Here is a 16,436-nt window from a genome sequence, read left to right as displayed (position 1 = left end):
TAGCCTTGTGGACTGTAAAAATCTCAGGCTCAGTGCTCCCCAAGGAAGTCTTGCATAAGTTTTGTTCTCACTTGGTGGAGCATAGAGAAAGTAAAAGGACCAGACTTCAGCTGACCTTGGAACACTGAGAGTAAATGGTCAAGTCCCTCTTATTTGTCTGTGTATATTCAACTCCCCTGAACAGTAATGGGACTAACATCTGCTGAGTGAGGCACAGCTACAACCCTAAAGAAAGCAAATTAGGAGGAGCCATGAACAATCAAATTTTGTTACATTGTAGAATTTTGCCAAAGCAATAGCTGTTCTATAATTATTTTATAGGTTAAGCAAACCTCTCCATCTGCAGTGGAATTTCATCTTCCCAACAGAACTTAGCTATTTACCAGTTTTTCAGTGGTTTAGCTTTGATAAGCAAAGCAAGTCTCTGAGAACTCTTCCACAAAAAGGAAGCAGCTGCTTGCAGAGATGAGGCAGGATGGTAAAGGAAACCTCCTGGGAGCATTGTGACAGACACAGTGCTCACAGACTGCAGAGATGTGAGGAGGAGGGAATGCTCTTCAGCTTTGTGATTTCTTCTGCCTGGTGGGAAAGTGGTTTCGGAAGAGTGGGAAATTCATATGAACTTGATTTGGTATTTCTGAGGACAGAAGTTCTTTATTGACAGCCTGGGTGGTGCTAACATCAATGTGTCCCTTCGCATTTCATTGCTGGTGTACAGAGAACAAATACTTCTTGGGAAGAGACAAGTTCATCCTTCTCATCTTTAAAACCTTGGCTGTCCCTGAACCTTTGACTAGGAGTTATTTTGGATTAATTTTTGTAGATACTGAGATTTTGTCAATAAAATTTGGACTGAGACCACAAAAGCAATTTTCACAAACTACCCCTGGATCCAGCAGTCAGCTGGTCTCAGTTTTAAGTTGCCACCAGTTCACCTTTAACCAAATTGCTAAATGGAGGGCTGAAGCCTTCAGCATTAGCTGAGAGATTCAGCCTCAAGACGATTAATAGAGAATGCACAGTCAGTTCCCTCGTGGCTCTACAAAAACTGTAGCCAGACCTTCAGCAGTCCATCAATAATATTTTGAGCCATCCAGTCTCCTCAAATTCCCTAAAGAGATTGTCACCATCAGTGACAATCAGAAACACTGGGGTCAGAGTGGAATCTGTACACTTGACTGAGTTACTGCTGTGAGACCTGTGGGCTACAGGAGATTATTCCATGCAGGACTTAGCAGAAAGGCAGGAGAAATCTGTCTTCTGTCTCTCTGACAGAAAGGTGCTTGTAAAGAGGAAGATATTCAACCCAACAAAGACCATCAGCAATTTTAAAAAAGAGAAGAAAACTGGCTGTTTCTTAGAGACTGTATGGCTGGTCACATACTTCCAAAGCCATATGAAAGCTACTCCATTTACATATGAGCTTAACACAGAAAAAGACCCCTCCATAAAAGAGGAAACAGTGCAACTGTGTGACGTAAATAAAGCCAGCCATCTGCCTGCTTTATCTCCAGTGGTGTGGCAGGAGGTATGAGCAGGTTTAACAGGTACGTATTGTCTCTCTGGGAAAATGGAAAGTTGTCATATTTGGAAAAGACACTACAGATGATTCTTGTCACTTAAATTTCCCTGAATTTATCAAGTTATCTGCTCCAGACCTTAGGTGGGAAAGCTGGTCACAGGTAGTTCTGTTTCTCTATCTAGGTAGCCATAGGAAGAAAATCAAAGAGCAAGCACCAGAAGTGTGCCCTGTGTATTCTAGGCAGGTGCTGGCTGGCTCTGCTTGGGACACAGCCTCCCTCTGGTTGAAAACACATACAAAAATTAATCATTTGATTTTTCAAAATCATAGTAGGGATGATTTAAAACAAAGCAGTACCCAGCACCAAGGAAGCTGAAGCTCCTCAAAGGAACAGCAGTTTGGTTGACATAAATAGACACACACAGTCCTTGGTGCTGTTCCTACAGGCATTTTAAATTCATTTTCTTCTTCAAGAGAATACTGTCTTCTGAGGTAATATGACTTGGAGAAGGTGGGATTATTTCCAGCTTTGTCAAGCTCTGTAATAATGAAAAGGTCAGTCATTCACCCTTCTTCCCACTCTTCTTCCTGACATCCTGGCACTCTTCTGTTTTACTGGTTTGGTCATGCTTATGAAACAAATGTTAACAAGGTAATACTCATCATTTTTCAGCAATTTGGAATTATTTCTGCTGTTTGGTTTCCCCCCATAAACACTTAATTATGTGGAACTGATCATTTTAAGTCATGTTGATGTTTGGGGCTTGGTGAATGCATGGTTGTGATGCTGTTAATGCCAACAATAATTAATAAATGTGTGTGTACATATAGGAAAGCAGAAATGTCATTATTTATGCAGTGTCAATGAGAACAGAACCTAATTCACCTGAATTTCTGCGAATTCTCATATTTAATCCATTCAATTACATGATAACATAGCTTTTAAAAAATATTCACTCTCTTCTGGCTCTGGCACTCTCCATCTGTTATTTCTCTAAAATTGGCTTTTGTGTGCTGAATGAACAACCTTCTTTTTTCATTATTTATGCAAAATCTACAAACACAAGGCTTCTCACTAATTATTAAAATGCCACAATTTATTATAAGAAAATATTTAATTCAATCCAACAACTTTTTTCCACCTAACTCAAGATTGTCCAACACCTTTGAACAGTAGCTTCCCGGACAGTTATGCAATAGATTAAGCTTCCTTCTAGGAGAACAGGAAGAATGGCTTTAAATTATTTAAAGTGTTGGCACTTCAGAGAAATGGCTTTTCCCATCATGAGCTTGCTCAGTGTCTCAAATAATGTCATGAGCACTTTTGACCAGAACAACTGCATGTTTTAAATAATAAAACCGAACAGACACCAAGTGCAATATCACAGCAGTTTCTAAAACACCCTTTCTCAAAGTCATTGATGCAGCCTGAATTGATAAACTGGTAATAAACCAATGAGAAACTGGTACCTTGAAGGAGTCAAAAACTACCCAGTGCAGAGAAGCTAGTCAGTGTGGAGAACAGAGTGACCATGGAAAAACAGAGTGCTCCTGCAGAGAAAGAGGCTCCTGCCTCCTGGTTTCCTTCCATCTTTACAAAAAAGACTAGTTTCCAAATGCAGCTAAACTGAGATTATAGTTCTCCTTTTAACTTATGTGACTAACAGAGGGGAAACTATCTCAGGATTGAAAAAATTATGATGGCCCTATTATTCTAAAGGACATAAAAACTGGCTTGGGAAGAGTAGCAATTTCAGACTGACCACCAGCATGAGCATACTGGCACTTTCCTTTTCTGTTTACCACATTTATATAAATATTCACTAAGTATTTATTTGTAAGACTTCAGTTGGCACCTCCTGTACACCCTAAAGTTTCATCAGCTTCCATGAATGCATTGCAGGATGTCAGCTCAGGCCAAAGGTCTTGAATTACACATGCATATTTCTTGCTATCTGAATGAAAGCCTGCTAGTACACTTCCCAGTCCAAGCACCAGGCCTCTGGGGAATATTTATATTGGAAGTCAAAATCTAGAAAGACGAGGCTGCTTTGGAAATTCTGGCCTCAGTGACTTGACAATTCATCACTTCTCTGCTGTTTTGGAGCTCTCATAACAAACATCACACAATGAGGTCTGAATCAAAGCAAGTAGCCAAAGTTAGTGGTGGTGTTTTCCTTCCTACAGTTTCTGCCAGTCTCAGTGAAGGATGTTTATTACAAACTTTTACAAATTATATGTTAACATAAACCCAAGTTAAATCCTTGTCTGGAACAAGTTCTTGTACTACTAGTATGAAGTTGTCTAAAAATACAGCTCGGATAAGTGTATGACTTGAAATAGAGAGTAATTTCAAGGGTCATTTAGGTTGCTACGTCTTCAACACACAACTGAGAAATCTGTAATTGCTGAGCAGATTGGGTTTCTGGCTATTCTAAATGTGTTTATATTTCGTGAAACAGCCTTTGGAAATGCTGTTAAAACTGAGCTGAGGATTAAGCTACTTGTTTCTTGTAGGAGATGGACAAGGCCATTATGATTTCCATCATTTTCTAGCACTTACAGATCACGTGCCCACAAAAGTGTCTCTAGTACCAGATAAACAGAAAGCCAGCCCCACCCTCTAAAACAACTTCCATATTTATTGTTGCTTGAAAGTCCTCCTGCAGCATCTTCTTTGACCTTTCAGTCACCCTAAGGAAAACCATGAGCATGTGAATGCAAAACGTGAAATATCCCTGACAATTTCCATGCTCTGTCTCTCTTCACAGCTAAGACATTGGAGAAATTGAAAAAATAAAACAAAGTGGCTGACATTTATTGAAGGGAAGAGGTTATGGAACTATGTCAAACAGAACCCTGCAGCAGGATAAAGCCTGCCAGTAAATTTAACTCTTTCTAGAGCTTTACTGCTCATTGTAATTATTAACATCTTTAGTTAGAACAGCATTTGGATATCATTAAAATAAATGCAAACAATCTTGGCCTATCCTTAAGGATCTTTTTTACACAGATCTCTTTTTGTCATTCAGCTCACTTATGCATTGTTTTTATCATAGAATATCACGTTACATACATTAAACAGTTTAGCAATATCCAATGTCCTGTTGAGCCAAAAATAAAATTGCCCAAATTTATCACTATTCTGAAAATTACTCAAAACAACTGCTTGTGAACTGTATCTTCACTTAGCAAAGACTTACCAGCCAATGTGTTCTCAATAGCCTAAGTTCTCTAAGTTCATGCTGTGAGTCTGAACTTTCTGGAACCCAAATCAGTCTCAGATGGAGCTTTGCCTTCACTTGGGTACTTGTGGTGCAACATCTCTACATTATTATGGCTGTAGAGCAACAAGAGGGAGGAGAGAGGGACACAAACTGAAACGAAGTCTGCCCCTGAATAATCTAAAGCAGTGATTTAAATCAACCTATTTTGTCACTGAAACAGGCTACAATCATTCACCAGCATGAACACCTCCTTAAATTGCTCCTCTAGATCCACTGATGGATATCTGACTGCATGTTCATCAAGGCTCTTCCACTAGTGGCTAATTACCTCTTCCAAAGCCAAGAACTTTGGCTGCTGGGTTCTTTTCATAACACTTTTCTAGAAGTCCTAATGCATCTTAAATTAATTTCATCCTTAATGCAGCCAAATAACTAAATTACTTCCTTTCACAGACTTTGCCAAATGGTCCTCCAAAGCATACAAATACTCTCTGAATTATAGATAAGGCCACTTTCCAAACAATGCATTTCAGCACATATTACAAATATGGTCCCAAAGGATCATTTTTGTTATTGAACACAACAGTCATTATTAAAAAATTGTATCTTCATAGAATAATTTCAGAGATAACAACAAATGAGCAAAACAAAATGTTGACAAAAGACAATACTTTTCCCCCTGTTTACATGGGGAAAGGAATTTGAGGAAAGAATTTTTGCCTCTTCCTCTATAGAATAACACCAGGAAATCTGTGTGGTAGGATCTTTGTGATCTTTTTCAGTTTGTTTCCTCCAGAAATATTTCCTCCTCTAGAAGGTACGTGGGAGAAAGAACAAGTTGGAATAACTCTCTCAAGCATCCTCTGAGAAGAAGTGTTACTTGTTTAAAGGGGTTGGTTTTCTTGTTTTGTTTTGACTTTTAAGTTCAATGCAAAAGTGAGAAGACCAAGCAGATTTACTGAGCAGCCTGTGCCCTCCAGGAAACACAGATCTGCATGAGCTACTGAGTGACTTCCAGCCTTTGTCAGTAGGGCTGAAAAGTCATGGTTTCATGATCATTGTCTTAAAAATTTTGGACTGGATAAAGTGAAGATTTATTTAGAAAAATAATGTCCTGGAAAAGCAGAAGTACTTGCTGTTGTTTTGTCATAAGACTGGCACAGTTTACTTCCCAGTATACATGAAGAAATACTACATTTATAGGTCTCTGGCTGGATGTTCCATCACCATATATATGTGGCTGTGTTTGAATGCTGATTGCACCGACTTACCCAATTGCCACAGAAATCCTGGCAGTTTCTGAGGTACCAGCAGTTCTCTGCAGAAGTATTTGTTGCACCTGAAACCTGAAGACCATTCTCTCCTCTGCCAAGGAATATCTTCTGGAGTTGATCGATTAACCTCACTCTCCTCCCTATCCCTCAAAATATGTAATCTATAGTATTTTAAAATTCAGTAAAAAGAAGCTGGAAGACAGATTTTTTTTTTTTTCAAGTTAAAGCATAAGAGGTTTTGAAAACAGGTCCACAATCAGGTGAATGCTTTAAATACTGGGATGAGACTTCCTTTAGCCAGTTTGGAGGTGTTTAACTCACAGCAGAGAAACTGAAATAGAGTTAAATGCCTCACTCTCAGGGATACAACTGACATCTTGCTGCTTTTCCCTGGAAGAGTTCAGCCTGCTGCTCTCCAGCAACATTACTATGAGCTGACTTAGCTCTTCCCCTCCATTCATTAAGGAAGAGATGTGCCTAATCTTGGAGCAAAAATCCCTGCTAGCTGGCAGGATGCCTTAAAGTGAGGTGTTGTGCTGGCCAGCAATGTGCTCTCTGCAGATTTAGCCCTGCACTATTTCCATGTAGAGCTGATCCCCTCAAATATTAACTGATCCAATTGTAGTTAGCTAAAATTGCCTTTTAGCTAACATTCTTTTAGGTCGTTTTAAGTTATGGGGATGCAAGTACAAATAACAACCAGCTGTATTCAGAAAAGAGGTTGTTCCCACTGAAAACACAGTTAAATAAATACTACCCATGCCCAACACATTTCCTTCTTTCTGTGCAGTAAATATTTTTACTTATATGAGTTTGTTCTGTCTCCCTAGCAAGAAAATGCTGTTGTTATTTCGACATTCTTGCGTACAATATATCTTTCTGAGAATAGAAACTATCCAGTATACGGGACAAAATTCAAATTTGCATTTGAAAATGCCTTTACTTGAAATGGCCTAAAATCTAGTTTATGAATGTTTCAGGTATGCAAATATTATGTGCTTGACTTCATTGTTTCCAGTTGAAAGAAACACTGTTATTGTGCAAAGGTTAAACACGCACAAACAGTGCCACCTTAAACTTCTCCAACTAACTTGGAAAATTCTTTGCATCAGCATCACATCTGTATTTCTAATTGCCTTTCACATTATGTATTTGAAAATTATATTAACTTGTGAATAGCCTGAATTTTTCTGGAACCTGAGCTGACCTTAAAATTCCTAGCCACTGATATCAGGTGTATCCATCACAACCTTATCCACTTAAATGGAAAAAAATAAATGTTTCCCAACATTCTTTGGATCTTATCTTTCATTTAATAAAGGATCTTTTGAGAGTATAGAGATATTCAGTAGAGTCCCTTGAAAGAGTAAAAGCCAAAGCTCCAAATATTTACCCCTTTTGCTTCTCTTCATTCAAGAAAAAATATCCCAGTGTTATGCTCTGCTTATGTCTGACAAGCATTCTGATGGTAGAGTTAGCTTCCAGAAGCCAAATACCTTCTTGAAATATTTCTTAGCATTTTTGTCTGATCAGTAATTACATACCTTCTGATAACAAGAGGAAATGTTTGGTTGTGCCTGAAGATAGCCAAGGTCTCAAATTCTTACCGTTTCCATAATCATTTCCTTCCTGTACTTGACTCCATTCCATTCCAAACCAAGGTTTTTAGCAATGAAAGGACATGTCAGCTTCTGGACAACTGCCAGTTGACTGTGTATGGCATAATCTTATGAATGGAACAGAATGACAAGCATTTGGTCAGTCATTAAAACATTCATTATGCAATGCAAAATATGAGATTTGCAGCTCTTTTTTTCTTTTTCCCTCAGAAACAACCCAGCTAAAAAGCCACCCAGCATAAAAACTTCTTCCCAGATTGTGTTTCTAGTTCTTAAAAAATTATAATAATTCAGACCATTCCATTTTTTCCCCAACATTAAAGACAGGATATAAAATCTAGTCTAGTATTTAGTATAGATAACTATGAGTATTTTATGTTATTTTTCCTGCTCTTTTCCTAGAATGTAATAAAACTTTGGGGCCGTTGCTTAGTATGTAATTTAGGCTCCTAAAAAAGTGCTTTGTTTTCCATAAATGCCAACCCTCTGAAGGTTCTTAGTGTACTTCTGAGCATCAGCTTTCTCCGTCAGCTCCTCTGTGTCTCTCTTTTCCAGGAATGTAACTTTTCAAGCATTCGTGTTTTCACATCTTCCCTTTAAACTCCTGTGCTTTAGTTGTAAAAGTACAACATTGCCATTTCCACCAAACACTTCAGCATACACGTGTGGAAAGGATGAATCCTCAACTGGTGATCTTTTTTTCCCACTTCCTGGCAAGAAATCTTCTCACTCAAACTGAGCAAGTGAATGCTTGCACAACAGGGTTTGGGAGCAGACTTCTTAAAAACACTATCATTTGCCAAATGTGTCAAAAATAATTTTATATTCATCTGATTTCCTCTCGATTTGTTTATTCTAGATGGCCTACCAAAAGATCCCCAAACTACCAAATAAAAAACCACAAACTAACTTCTTTTCTTCTGTTTTGGGGCTGAGGGGCAGAGATTTCAGGGATTTTTCCAGCATTCGGAAAGAAGGCAAGCTGGTTGGCACTTAAGACGGCTGGTGTTCAGGGTGGGATTCCAGAAGCTGTCAGTATTGGCCTAATGTTGTATCTGTGTGTGTGAAAAAATTATTGACTGATGGCAAAAGAATCACGGTTCTTTCTGGAAATGTCTGTTTTTTCCCCCAGATACCATTACCTTTTTTCTTTCAGCCACGAGGAACATAACCTGGTGCCCTTAGCCACCCCAACACACTCATCTTACGGAGGCAGCAGGCCCTCAGAAGAGTTTAACAGAGTGGCTTTCTGGCCATGAAATACAGGTGTTTAAATAACATCCTTAGATGAATGTCCAGCACAGTTAGGTTTTTGTATTTCTGGATATTGTTGATACATAGGATGGACACAGGTCCACCCCACATACACCTGGCCTTTGGGAGAGGTGGCACAGCTTTAGACTACCAGATTCTTAGGTCAGAGAACAAAGTTGGCATAAATATCTACCTGTTTTCTCATCTGTGTTCATGTGATGTTCTCCTCACATGAACTAGAAGCAAAAAAGATGTAGCCTTTCATTTCTGAGAATCTGCCATGGATAGCACTGCATTCAGCAGGTTGGGAGTAAAACTGGCTGGAATAACACCACAGTGTTACTGCAATAAAATATTGACTCACTCTCACTGTCTCCTTATTCTTCCTTCCTCTCCAGGCCATGCCTACAAATAACAGATTGGTGGGATTTCAGAGAAAAGAATAACACTCACATTTCTAGAGCAGATAGAGGAAAATCTTTACAGTGTAGCAGACAAAATGCTTGCTGAATTCTGGCCTCAGTGAACAATCTAGAAGCACAACAAGGGATGTTACCCTCAGCTGCTGCCAAAATGTATCAAGAAAAGGCTTACAATTCGCGGAGGTGCATCTGTTATGCAAAATACAGAATTTATGTAAATATTGAAATGCAGTATGAAGCCAGGCATATATTAAAACTTAAGGACAACATGAAAGTTTAGAAGTTTCGATTCTGAACTTTGGAACCTGTTCTTATGTATATTTACCCCCGATGTAAGTTTATCTCAAGAGTATCCATAATATTACAAAGTGTAAGCACACTTTCTGAACAAAATCCTCAATTTTTTTTTTTGGACAGTGGCATCCTTGGAAGACAGAAAGAATTTAATTAAAAAACTGATAGAACATTTCTATTCATAAACTTGTCCAAGCAAAACAAGTCATGAATCAATTTGGGTTTATTTATTAACTCTTGCAATATGGGTGGTAAACACATATAAAAAAAATCTTGCAAACCAAAACACTATAGCAAGAGATGAATAATACTTCTTGATGAATATAAAATTGACAGAAAAATGAACTCCTGGACTTACTAAAACCCTTTGCAAACTCCAATCAGCTTCAGTGAGTAGCTTTGTTCCCAAAATGGGTGAGCGAGCTACTTTGTTTTGAAGTGGAAATTAGTAAGTAAATAAAAGTTTGAATTTCCTAAACCAGCATTACCTTTTTGAACGAGAATTTCAAATTTAAGAGGGGAGATCTCTTGAAGCCAAAATGGAAATGCTGTCCTCTTGAACACACAAGGACAAAATAAAGCACTTCACTTTACCCCAAAGGAACACATCCTTATCCATGCTGCTCCAGCTCTGCTGTACTCTCCAGGAGCACCAGAACATCAGCTATATCATTAAACAAACAGTGCAATTATTCAGTAATTTCCACACACAGATGTGTTTTCTCCTTTACTTACAATTTTTGGCTCCTAAACATGTACGGATGTAGTCTTGACTCTTGCTGAACTTTGGAAAAGAAATCCATTCCATGTAAAAATCCATTTAGTGCAAATCTTCCTAGTGAATCTCCATGGATGGAATATGAAGATGTTTTATGATGTTTTTTTATGATTCAATTAATTACGATAAGTTGGAAAAAATGAAATTTCCACACCAGCTGGGTCAGTTTTGAATGTTTTGAACATCTGGATGACAATAAACAGAATATTAAATCACTAAGAACTTTTACCTAGGTATAATATAAAGGCAATCTAGCTTGACATTTGTCTGCAATAAATAGCACATTTTATTTCCCCTTTTCCATTTTATTTCCTATTTGACAAGCACTTTGAAAATTTCAGCTGACAATGTTCCTGCAATTACTAAGCACATCATAATAAAAAATGTAATTCTGGGAAGAATATGTGATAATAATATTTAATAACTTCATTTGGTTCTTGTTTTAAATGCAAACAGGTCCCCATGTTAAGCACGAACCACTTGACAAACTTCCATAATGCAGGCATCATTTGGCAAACTTCCATAATGCAGGCACAATGCACTTTGGAAAACTGCCAGGCAGTGATGCATTCAGGACCTCAAAATTAAAAAGTCAATTAATTCAGAAAATGTGACTGCAGAATAAATCTTCTATATGAGACATTAAGACCTCTCTAGCTCAAAGAGACTTTAGACTGCAGTTGTTTACACCCAAAAGTCCATGCACCACTCTTTCTGAGCTAGATGCTTTTTAGTCCTTCCAAATTGGTAATGTATGCAGCTACAGAAAGTAATTAAAACACGCAAAGAATTTTTTCAAATTATGAATTAGATAAGGGGAAGATGTTAATATTTAGCTGGGATTTTATTTCAATGGTTTCTTAAGCAATTACATCTCATTAGGAAAAGTGTAATTACTAACAGGTGAAGTAAATTTGGAAAATACAAAAACTGGCTTGATTTTTATTAAAGACAAAGATGGAATGTTATTATTTTCTTCTGCAGGCATAATCTTCTGTGAAAATGGCTTTCGAAGTTAAAGCCCTTTAGTTCGTGCTTCATGCTGGAAGATGATCACACATCAACATGAGCACAGCCAAAATGTCAAGGTTTTATTTAATAAAGTTCATAACCAAATAATTCTCAAACAACATCTGCATGTTAACACTGGACTGGTAATAGGATATGGATATTTTACCATTAAAAACAGTTCTTGAACCCAGCATTCTGCAATGCATTAAGCAACGTAATTATGCTGTAGAGAACAGACTGATAAGAAAATAAGGAGTGATGAGATTTTTGTCTGAGACAGAATATAGAATGATTATTATACTGCATTTGTGAAGCACAGGACAATGGAAAGTTTATAAAAAGGGGAAAAAGTCAAGTCCTACTACAGTCAATCAAATAGAAGAGAAAGAAAAATGCTTTGGGAAATCTTCAGCTGCAGAGAAACAACATATCTCCATGGGAATTACATGAATGACCCATTTTTTATATTCTTAGATAAGACAAATTAGTTCTTAGGAAAGTGAGGAAGGAAAATCATTCAGATATTTATGACAGAGATAGAGTACAAAAGAGAGCTCAAGAATACAAGACCCACTGAGGGAGAAAGACACATGAGAAATTAACAGCCACAAAGGGGTGTTCAGAGCACTCCAAGCTTCAACATCACGTTGGGACCAAAACGATAAGAAAGCAGTTCTATATTACTCAATGGGCACTCACAAGTCACTCTTCCAATGTTAAATCCAGGGCAAATTCCCAGACATCTGGAGTGTGAGGGCCACTTGTGCATAGCTGAGCGCTAAAACAGAGCCCAGGGCAACCTCCTGGCAGCTCAGAAGCACGGGATGCCAAGTCAATCTGGGAGCAATGTGCTCCTGAGGGTTAGCTGGAGGGAAATTTAGGGGCTGGGGAAGGAACAGATGAAGAATGTGGCTGAGAGGAGCACAGGGTTTGAGGGTCAGAGAGGTCTGTCACCAGAAGCAAGCTGAGAACCAGGCACATCAGTGAAGGTAATGCAAGTGGCTGGGTGGGGTTTAGTTCACACAAGTAAGAAGCACTAAGGTGACAAAACTGGGTATTGGTGAGATCTCTGAGACATGAGTAGTCTCTCATCATCTTCACTAAGTGCTGTTTCCATGAGTATCTCAGAACAGACTCCTTCTGAGGGCTGTGTGCCTGCGTTCTTCGGTCGCAGTGACTCCAAAGAGAGAAGCCTGCGGATGCGGAACCAGCTCTCCTCACGTGCACGTGAGCAGCCAACTGGGTAAGAGAGGGGTTTGCTCAGACATGTCACAGAGCTGCACATGTTTTTCAAAGTTTACAGCGCACTTTGACAACCCAGGCCTTCATGTAGAGTGGTTTAGTGAGGCTCCTGTCACCCTCCTCCCCCGTGCCCCTAGCCCCACACGAAAGCAAAGGCAACATTTGACACTAAGCTCACTAAAAATGATTTGGTTCATTGCTACACTTCAAGCATATGTAAAAACCCATGCTGCTGCCTTGTGACACAACGCAGCACGTCCCTGAGCTTGGTTTTAGTGTATTTACTCCTCCAGAGCACCACGACTTTCAGTAAACGGGCACCATATGATGCAGTTCTGGTCCCATCACAACATGTGTAACATCTGGGAGAGCTGCCACTTGTGAAGCCAAGCAGCACTCTGCTGACAGACAAAGTGAGCATTATACTGAAATGCCATTCCTCAGCTGTTTGCAGAATTAATTTCCCAGTAGAATTTTCTAATTAGTTGGCTCTTTCCAGCCCGTTCCCCACAGAGGAAGCAGAAAGGAAGCAAAAGGCTAGCACCTGCTCCCAAAGCTCTGGCTGGGAAAAAGAAATAATTAAATTCAAGGATGACATATACAGTAAGTATTTAGGCACTAGAAAGCCTTCTATCCATGCAGCTGTGGGGATGAAGTAACTCTGTTTGAAAGCTTAATGGAGATTCTTCTGTGGGGAAGAATTTCCAGTGGCTCACATTCCAGACAGTTAACCACATTACCGAAGGGAAGAAAAAGGGATTTGTTCAAGCATTAAGAACTCTCTTTAAAAAAAATAAAAAATAAAAAAAAAAAAATCCCCCAATCTGTAGAAAAGACAGACAGATGAATCCAGACCCGAGGATGATTCTACAGTAGCTTGCTCCATTACCTATGGGTTGTTTTTGAACATTCTTTTTTTTGTATGATTTTGAATCAAGAACGATTATTACATTGGAATGCAGTGTATGAGATTATCTTAGAAGGAACAACTAACACAACAGAGTTTGTTACAAACTGAAGTGAGTCATTGGAACAAAAGAAATAACATGGCTCTTGCTTTGAAATTACTTGCAGTGGGTCAATGTAAGGAAGAATACATAAGAGGTATTCAATGAAAAACAAAAATAAGAAAAAAAACAGTTCAAGAAAGGTAATTTGCATTTTTTACTACATAGTCACTTTGCCAAAACAATTTTTAAATACTGAATATGAAGGAAGATGATGATTCTGTCTAAGGTTAGAATGCATGAGGGGAAAAATCTCCCTCATGGAAATTAGGATAAACCATTAGCACTTCAATAAATAGTTTTCACTGGTTTTCCCCTGTGACCTTACAAAATGGTAGATCATACAAAGAATTAAGGTTTTAGAATAAGATCACAGATCAAATCCATTTAAATTAATTTGGTGTGTGTTTGGATCAGCACAATGTGTGGTGTAGGCCCAGAGATGAGCAAACGTCATCCATTAATAAGGCAGATGGTGTATTAATTGTACATTTTTGTCTCATTTTTGTGTAATTCCAAGGGCTCCTGACAGTTGTTTTTTATTAGATTCAACATATGTGTCCCAGGGCATGTATATATTTGGAGTAGAGGTATGCGGGATTGAAAGACTTCTTAATTAATAATGTATTCATTTCATAGAATCGAGACACAGTGTTACATTTTTTAAAACTCATAATCTTCCAGGATAATTTTAGATAAACAAATGCAGCAGGGAGTGTAGGTAGGAGAAAAGGTTCTGCTAAAACCAAAAGAAAAGAGACAATGTTGCCTGACTGAGACAAAGTCCCAGACCTTGCTCCCCACTCAGAGACGATCTTGAAAAAGTAATGAAATAAAAAGTGGAGTTGTAAGGCAAGGCTATTCCTGCTTTTCACTGGCAGTGCTTGGTAATATTCTCTGGTATTCTGGAAAATCCATGTATGAATGAGTGGTATTTATCCTTGTCATATGAGGTGACACTGACATGTCAATTCCAAATGTCTACAATTATTTCAAGTGGACTTTCCCCCAAAGCCAACACTGGACAGGATAATTTCAAACTTCAGAAAACCCAAGTAAACAATACTCATTTATATTCTGAGGAAGTGGTGCAGCTAAATTCATCTGTGGCTTTGAAAATCTCCCATGATACTTTAGTCTAGCCCATTAACTGCACCTGTTCTCTTTTTCTTTCTCTTCTTTTTTGGGGGGTGGAACAGGGGTTGGGGGGAATTATTTCCTCTACAATAGCAGGTGTCTGGCTTTTAAAGGATGCAAAGGATATTTTATTTTATTACTGTCTAGGCATTGCAAATGAAATAATAATCCAAAACCCCTCATCCCATTCTTTCCCCCTTTGAAATGAAAAGTAAATAGTGGAAGGAAGAGCATGTGCTTAGAAAGGAAAATGGGTGATAACTCACAGAGAAACATAATGTGAAAGAGTAGATCTATTTTCCACAAATAATGATATCAATTAATCCATCTTATAGGTCTCTCTATATTTTTCACTTTGATAAAAATGACATTTTTCAAAAGGAAAATATATCACTGAAATATTTTTTACTGATTTCTGATTTGAGGGTAGACTTTCCATAAATATATAAGCTGCTACAGGCAGCTTCTCTCCAAGACCTGAACCCTTAATCATAGAACTAACTTAAATTTAATTTATCCATGGCTCACTGAAACAGGCTTTATTTTTTCCCTTAACAAGTAAAGTGATGGTGAATAGCAATTTGAGTGTAAAAAAGACATATTGTTCTCAGGTTATTACAGGTCATAATATTTGACTTCAGCTAAAACTGAAGTCAAGAAAACAGGCTAAGAAAACCTTGGTTTGCTGGAGGAAATAACCTCTGCTTATTTCCCACACACTGAAATTAAAAAAATATTAAAACTAAATATAGTTGAGTCAGTGACCTTTAAAAAGTCTGTTGGGGGATTTTATATTGCTTATGTTCTGTTTTGCTTTTGATTAGTTTTGACTAGTTTATCTGCAAATCTAAAACACATGAAGAAACAAAGTCTGCAGAACGGAAAAGAACGATTTTCTCTGGGAAGCCCCTAACCTGTTGCAAAGAAGAATTCTGCATTATGGTGCGGCTGACTCAACCCTTATTTCTGTCAGTTACCAAGAAAAGCAGAAAAAGACAACTTCTGTGCCTTCCCAAAAATTGAGAAAAACATTGCCTAAATGGCTGAAGAGGAATATTTGACCCAAACCCCAGAACACTGATTCAGGAACCACCTTTTACTGGCTGCCATCTTAATGCCACCATTGATTGGCGTTACCTGGTTTTTAGGACAGTGAAACCTTACCCATGGTCTATTTCTCACTCGCCTAAGAGGGAAAGGCAGAAAATTTTGTCTTGCCTTTAACTTTGACAAATATCTAACAGAGGTGAGCATGGGATGAGAATGCAAAGGCAGTTTAAATGGTCTGATGGCAGTTGGGTGACATCTTTCACAAATTTGGGATTATGGCTCCCTGTCCTTCTTCCCCCTTGCAGCTACCGGACACACAGCAGGTCCTTATCACTCCCATTCTTCCTCACTTGCTCTCTCTTTTGCCAATCATCTGTTTCCCCACTCAGGTGGCTCATACTGCTTTCCTTGAACATATTCATCTGGGCTAATGTTGCCAAACAAACAGATTTGCCAGATCCCAAATCCCATTGCAGACTCGCTGACCACCCTTATTTGCAGCACCAGGCACGGCGGCCCCAGAGAGGCTTGCAGGTTGCAACATGTGTGTTAATATCACTTTGCTCTCTCATATCCTTATCTCCAACAGCAAATCTGTG

General features: G+C 38.4%; 1 long non-coding RNA gene across 1 annotated transcript in view; it reads right to left on the bottom strand.

The window, feature by feature from the left end:
• Nucleotides 1-2,423: 2,423 nt before the first annotated feature.
• LOC146437832 (uncharacterized) overlaps nt 2,424-16,436 on the bottom strand; it is a 165,134-nt gene continuing 151,121 nt past the window's right edge. Inside the window, exons 4-7 of the long non-coding RNA XR_014851558.1 lie at nt 9,350-9,427; nt 7,631-7,749; nt 4,726-4,862; nt 2,424-4,293 (exon numbers count right to left, since the gene is read on the bottom strand). This is a non-coding gene — a long non-coding RNA (uncharacterized LOC146437832). The remainder of the gene's footprint in view (nt 4,294-4,725; nt 4,863-7,630; nt 7,750-9,349; nt 9,428-16,436) is intronic.

Source organism: Lichenostomus cassidix, chromosome 4 (assembly GCF_008360975.1).
Source record: "Lichenostomus cassidix isolate B80296 chromosome 4, HeHo_3.0, whole genome shotgun sequence".
Lineage (NCBI taxonomy): Eukaryota > Metazoa > Chordata > Aves > Passeriformes > Meliphagidae > Lichenostomus > Lichenostomus cassidix.
Note: the sequence above shows the minus strand (reverse complement) of the source record. Positions and strands in the feature narration are given on the sequence as shown.